The sequence below is a fragment of the Danio rerio genome, chromosome 3 (assembly GCF_052040795.2).
Source record: "Danio rerio strain M-AB ecotype USA chromosome 3, GRCz13ab, whole genome shotgun sequence".
Classification (NCBI taxonomy): Eukaryota; Metazoa; Chordata; class Actinopteri; order Cypriniformes; family Danionidae; genus Danio; species Danio rerio.
Window position 1 is genome coordinate 50730784 of NC_141023.1, and position 5638 is coordinate 50736421.

At 36.1% G+C, this 5638-nt stretch overlaps 1 long non-coding RNA gene across 1 annotated transcript; it reads left to right on the plus strand.

Annotated features, from left to right (window-relative positions):
- Positions 1-323: 323 nt before the first annotated feature.
- LOC147846031 (uncharacterized) lies at positions 324-3158 on the plus strand. Its single transcript, XR_015481215.1, has 6 exons — positions 324-382; positions 702-808; positions 1778-1904; positions 2079-2163; positions 2472-2514; positions 2612-3158. It is a non-coding gene; the product is annotated as an uncharacterized LOC147846031 (long non-coding RNA).
- Positions 3159-5638: the final 2480 nt, after the last annotated feature.

A 5638-nucleotide genomic window follows, 5' to 3' on the forward strand; every position in this document is an offset into this window, starting at 1 on the left:
CTTGACTGTTATGTAAAACTGTCATACATTGTACATAAAAAACATTGTAACACACCGCTGTTGCAACATTACTTTTGATTTACTTTGGTCTTTTTCATTGGAGCATTTGGTATTTTTATTTTTTCATCTCCTACACAGCAAATTCATCAGAGTTAAATTCTCGGTGTTGAAGCATTTCAGAGTAAAGTGTTGACGTTAAAGAGTTAGATTTTGATAAATGAATATAATAAGAGTTAAAATTGATTTTATTCAGTGCGAAATCAAGGAGTTAAGTTTTCAACACTTGGTGGTGTTATTTCCAACATCCGGGAATTCATGCAGCCCCAGTCACTGAAGAATTTTCCAGACGCCATTTTCCATCTGAGGTTTAGAACAGCAACTGGTGAGTCAAACTACCTAAATGTTGGTATTTTACTGACTTTCTTTAAGGAAATACAGTTGTAAACATATTGTTAAGTTAATAACTTTAGAATGGAGTGACAATTTTAAACTTCTGCGGCTCATTCATGGTCGTTTGTGTATCTAGCTTAACTGCATTACTATTGACTTCTTTTCAAGAATGTTTTTATATATGCTCACGCATACATAGTGCATAAAACATCAAATGTACATGTTCAACACATTTCTGTCACGCTTAATGCCATTTTGTGCGTTGTTACCCATCTGTAAAATAAAATCGATACTTCTCCTTTAATTCGAAGCAAACTAGCGAGGGAATCCCCGGAGCAGCCTAGCCTACTCTGCCCGGATGCTAACGGCAACACAGGACGGTTTCCATGAGCTCTGGATTGTTTCTAAAACATATCTGGTGAGTAAATGAACATGCTTACTTGTAAAAGGCTTCCTGACTGAAACATATGATTGTTTGTTATTCGTGTACGTTAATTTGGTTATTTTAAACACCGCAGCCCTTTTAAACTGGTTCATTCGTGGCCGTCCATATACCGTTAGTCCATAGACTCGTGTGATAACGTAACAGTTACGCTTGAATTATATTAAGTGTTGACAACCATTAAAGTCGGAATGTTAACATTAATGTCTTTAAAAGACCGCGTTTGCACTTTATCAGACATTTGACGTTAAAGAAGTCTCCCGGAAGTTGCGGGACTAACGTTAACGTTATCCCGCAAATGCACAGAGACTCCCAGATGCCCAAGTAGATGCCCGCAAATGAATCATAATCTCCTGGAAATCGCGCGCCTCCCGCCCGGTCATTAAACACTTTGCACACCCCTCTCCACCGCATCCCTCCCTGCTCTTCAGGTACGTCGCGCGCAAGTCACCCAAACCGCTCTTCAGGTACGTCGCGCGCAACTCATCTCATTGCTCTTCAGGTTCTCATCTCTCCCGCTACCTCCCGCAAATCAACTCTGTATCCCCCAAAAATGACTTTTCCCAACTCGGGATGTCTGACGTTATTAAGTTAGGCTATTTCTGTAGTCAGGAACATCTTAGTCAAGCTTTTTCTCCGCATGATATTGTGCTTAAAACTATAGGCTAAACTTAGCATGTACTGTACACAACATTTCCTTTTTATTAAAGACAATTTAGTGCGTTGTAAACAGCCACCTGTCTGTAAAATTTATCAACTGATTCATATTTGAGCAGCCTAATGATGATACAGGTTTGATTAGTAGATTTATTATCAATAATCAACATCTGAATCAAAAGATATCTGAAAAAGTGTGAGGTATACTTTGTGATGTTAATCTCTCTTTTTTTTATCTGAAGGTTATGCATATGTATTAGATACTAATGTGTTGTTGTTTTTTAACAGCCACAGTTCTCTATACAATAACACAAGACCCTGTGACGGTGGCTGATTAGAGACGGATGGTGTATTTCCAGAGTTGGTGAAATGACCAAGCACACCTTCTTGGTAATATGTGGTGATAATAATGAAGGTATGTTTGATAAAGTTCTGTATTTGTTTCACAATAAGCTAAGAGGGTATTAGAGCATTAGAGAATAACAAATGACATGAAGGTGATAAGTTTTGTATTGTGGGTGAACTGTTACTTAAATAATGTTTTGCTCTGCTTTGCACTTTTCCTCTTCTGCTTATCCTAATATTTTAGATTATATTTTGACCTGAAACATCTGCTAGACTCCAGGAAGATGGCGTCAATACTGGACCTGAAAGGGCCTAACAAGTTGAATCTGGTAAAGAAACACGCACACACACACACACACACACGCACACACACACGCACACGCTTACAAAAAACTAAGTTTATGAATATTTTTTACACTGTGGCCAATATTTTGGGGAAGTCAGCATCACTAAATGATATAAAAGATTTTAAGCTCCTCTAAATTTTGCTCCAAGTGTTGTGTTAAATTGAGGATTCTGGACAGACAGCTGCCTGTTTTTCCAGTTCTAGTCATAGTAGTTAACCTAATTGTTTTTGGAGATCCAACAGTGATGTATGTGTTTTTTCTACTTTTCCATATACTGTCACCTCAACCAGCTGGGAGAGTCAAGTTGTGGATCATCATGAAGATTTTCAAAAGGTGAGTTTAGATTTATTGAATGTTTCATTTACTTTAAATGTTCTTTTAAATATATCATAGAATTTGATTGCAATTTGTTTTCAAACATTTTTCTTAGTCATGCTGGAGTCTTGAAGAGTTCTTAGATGAGCTTCACCCTATATCCGTGCATCAGGAACCACCAGACGAGCGATCAGCAGCTACTACTGTACATCGTCATGGATAAAAAGGTCATCCTGTGGCTGGGAAGCACTTCATTCACAGGACATGCTTGATGAGATTTCCTAGCTCCAGTTTGTTTTCACACAAGTTTACAGCATTTGTACCTTCATTTAAACTGCTGTGTTTGATATGGAGGACCAAGGAAACACCAGAAGTGAAAGATTTGCACGCCAAGTTGTTTAAAATGTAATTTCAGAAGAAAACTATGCATTCAAAAGAAAACTATGAGTGACGCTATATTGACCTTTCAAATTGCTCTGATGAAACATCAAGTTTGGACCAAAGGACTGAAACAGCCTTTTTGAGCACTGGTCATACATATTTTGTTGATACTGTCTGTACTAATAAAACATTTAAAGCATATTTGACATTGTTGCATTTTAAAAACTGAATGAATTGTTGAAGTGGTGAATGTTTTCAAATAAAATGTTTTTATTTTGTAATTTACAGTCTATTTGACCTTTTTACCATATTTACACTCAAGAGAGTTGAATAAAATAACAATATAATACACCAGGCGGTGTTAAATATAGTTACATATTTTAACTCTGCCCAGAGTTAAAATTAACCCTTTCTTCGGTGTCAATGTGCCAACCCTTTTGAAAGTGTTGATTTAACTCTGTTTTGAGTGGACCCCATGAGACACTTTCAAAGGGTTGAAATTAACACCCATAGAGTTGTTTTGGGTCCCCATATTTTGCTGTGTACTACATGTGTAGTTGTGGAGTTGTAGAGCTGCGCATAAATTGATTTGCTCTTCAGTGTTTGGACTTTCAGCAGTGAAAATTAAACCACACTGGGGTGCATTTCCCAAACAACGATGTAACTCGCAGCTGAACTATCATGATGCATCATTTGGGAAAAGAACGATGGAGTGACGAGTGTTTCCCAAAACCCATAGTTTCTCTGTGGCATATGCGTTTGAACCATGTTAGTTATAACGTAACACGCCCATAATGATACTCAGAACGAGGTGAAGTAACTACTACTTTAGAAAAGAACCCCATAATGTCTTTGTGCAAATTATATTGTTTTACACAAACACACATTTAAAATAAGATCCCATATTAGTTTTGCTAAAAACATGCATTGGATTTCTATAGTAATTGAAATATGTAAATGGCACATATAGAGTTTATGTTTTCTTTACACATATTATTAAGAACATTACATGTTCTATTCTAAAACATAAAACTACTTACAAAAGCTAACATGTATTCTAATGTCATATATAAATCATTTAAATAAATAAATAATGAGGCAATTTATAAAAAAAATGAAATTTAATATTTATTATTTATTAGGATATCAAAATAAATAATATTTTAATAATAATATTAATAATATTAATGATGATCAAAATAATATTAGGCGAAGCAGTGGTGCAGTAGGTAGTGCTGTTGCCTCACAGCAATAAGGTCGCTGGTTCGAGCCTCGGCTCAGTTGGCGTTTCTGTGTGGAGTTTGCATGTTCTCCCTGCATTCGCGTGGGTTTCCTCTAGGTGCTCCGGTTTCCCCTACAGTCCAAAGACATGTGGTACAGGTGAATTGGGTAGGCTAAATTGTCCGTAGTGTATGTGCATGTGTGTGAATGTGTGTGTGGATGTTGTCCAGAGATGGGTTGCAGCTGGAAGGGCATCCGCTGTGTAAAAACTTGCTGGATAAGTTGGCGACCCCGGATTAATAAAGGGACTAAGCCGACAAGAAAATGAATGAATGAATGAATGAAAATAATAATAATGATTATTATTATTAAGTAGAAGATAGTTTTTTTGTTTTTAAATCTACTTTTACAATTTGACACATGCAAACCACTACAGAAATGTTCCAACCAACAGGCCCATGTCATGTATAGTACAGATACTTAATACATAACCTACCATAAATTAAAAGTATTAACGTATGCTATATTTTTTGTTTTCATAAGCTTTGGAGACATAACATAAATTATGCTTTTAAATATTAGGTCACTTACAGCTTTTGTCATAAGACAGTGTTCAAAATGACATAAATTTTTTTTAAAGTGCACTACGAAGGGAGCACAATTGTAAACATCGATAAGAAGACAGCTAAAACTGAACTGTAAAAATACTGTCAAAGCAAATTACAGCTAAGAGTGATGACTTTAATGCTTTTTTTTAAATATTTAAAATAATTCCAAGTTCATATGTTAGAATGTTCTGAAGGTATAGGGCATAGGGGGGATATCTGGGAATAGAACACAGTCAGCAACTATGTTTCTAACTACAGCTCCAGAATAGTAGTTTGAAGTGCACAAGTTTGCAACACAGTTTGCGAATGTTCGTTGGAACGATTTGGATTTAGGAAATGGAAAATCAACAAGCTATGTTTGTAATGACAGAACTTGCAACCTTAGTTGGCTAACGATGGTTTTGTGAAATGCACTCCTGAACTAAACTAAACTGAAATTTAACTCTGAAAACAGGACTGAGTTTTAATTTACTAAACTTCTATGTTAAGCTGCTTTGACACAATCTACATTGTAAAAGTGCTATTAAAATAAAGATGAATTGAAAGATAAATTGTTTAGGTGGGCAGGCTAAAAGGCAGGGATGTCAAAGTAGGCGATAAGGCAGATGTTAATCATATTATCCATAATTGGCAAAATCCAGAATTATCTGCTTTGCCTACTTGGTTTCAATAAAAGCTGTAGTTTTTAACTCATAAGGTTTTGTGGTGAAGTGACCAATCAGTGTTAGGCAATAATGCATTACTAGTATTGTGTTACTGTAACGGCATTACTATTGAAAGTAACTAATTGTAATAAAGTTTGTTCTTGAGGGAAGAAGAAGACAGGGTCGGTGATTCAGGTAAGCAAATATTTTTATTATCCTTCAATGCCACCACACATGTATCGGCGTATGTGTGTGTGCTCTCTCCTCTACCGACTGCTCCTCCCGTTC